This window comes from Sinocyclocheilus anshuiensis, unplaced genomic scaffold, assembly GCF_001515605.1.
Source record: "Sinocyclocheilus anshuiensis isolate Anshui unplaced genomic scaffold, SAMN03320099.WGS_v1.1 scaffold816, whole genome shotgun sequence".
NCBI classification, from domain to species: Eukaryota; Metazoa; Chordata; class Actinopteri; order Cypriniformes; family Cyprinidae; genus Sinocyclocheilus; species Sinocyclocheilus anshuiensis.
This window is the reverse complement of record NW_015554154.1, coordinates 837552-838372: the sequence shown is the minus strand read 5'-3', so window position 1 is coordinate 838372 and position 821 is coordinate 837552. Positions and strand designations below refer to the sequence as shown.

The 821-nt window shown below is 40.4% G+C and overlaps 1 protein-coding gene and 1 long non-coding RNA gene across 10 annotated transcripts in view; one reads left to right on the top strand and one right to left on the bottom strand.

Annotated features, from left to right (window-relative positions):
- The window catches only part of LOC107670746 (tight junction protein ZO-1-like), a 133864-nt gene that overhangs the window by 102688 nt on the left and 30355 nt on the right, over positions 1-821 (top strand). The gene's annotated exons all lie outside the window — the stretch shown is intronic.
- The window catches only part of LOC107670747 (uncharacterized), a 10655-nt gene that overhangs the window by 2239 nt on the left and 7595 nt on the right, over positions 1-821 (bottom strand). The window lies entirely within an intron of this gene.

The following is an 821-nucleotide window of genomic DNA, read 5'->3' as shown; positions in this document are numbered from 1 at the left end:
ACCCATTATAAACGAGGCATTTGTTGCATCCAGTGGGGACATAATTACGGATTATAATGATTAGGGCTGAACGATTAATTGCATTTGCGATCGCGATATGAAAAAACGCGATTTTTCAATCGCAGAGGCTGCGATATGACATCAATGTACGGCGAGAGAAAGCATAAGGAGACATCCGCGCTCTCTTATAGCTCTCGCAGTACTTTGATGACACACACCTATCAGTCTTAGCAGCGCTGTTTCAAATCGAGCGCGGGCCATCAGCAGGAAAAGAAAAGAAATATAACAGTAAACAGCCAAAAGACGTATGGGAGATGGATCAGTTTGTGAAAGCAAAGAGAAAAGCCATAGATGAAGTCGCACAGACCCAGGCAGGTGCTGGTCATTCAAAAGCTAAATGCAGAAAATATAACGAGGCATATCTTGCTCTCGGCTTCACTCACCACTCACCGTTTCTATACCGGACGCTACAGTTGTCGCGTCGCGCCGCAACAGCTCTACACTGGACACGACAAAGCGACCATTGCAAATCATTTTAACTGTGTCCTGGCCTACAGAAAAGAACATTTATGTTTAATCTATCTAATATTGTGTTGGTCATACTATACAATGATTTATAGCTTAATAATACAGAACATAAAGAGCTTTAAAAAATAATTGCATAAATCGCAATATTGGTAAAAAAAATCGCAATTCGATTATTTTCCAAAATCGTTCAACCCTAATAATGACTTATACTGTCTTTTTACGCATTGCATTGCGCTGCGTAAACATAAAACCATGTCTGCATTTGTGATCGGAGAAATGACAAACAACAAGCG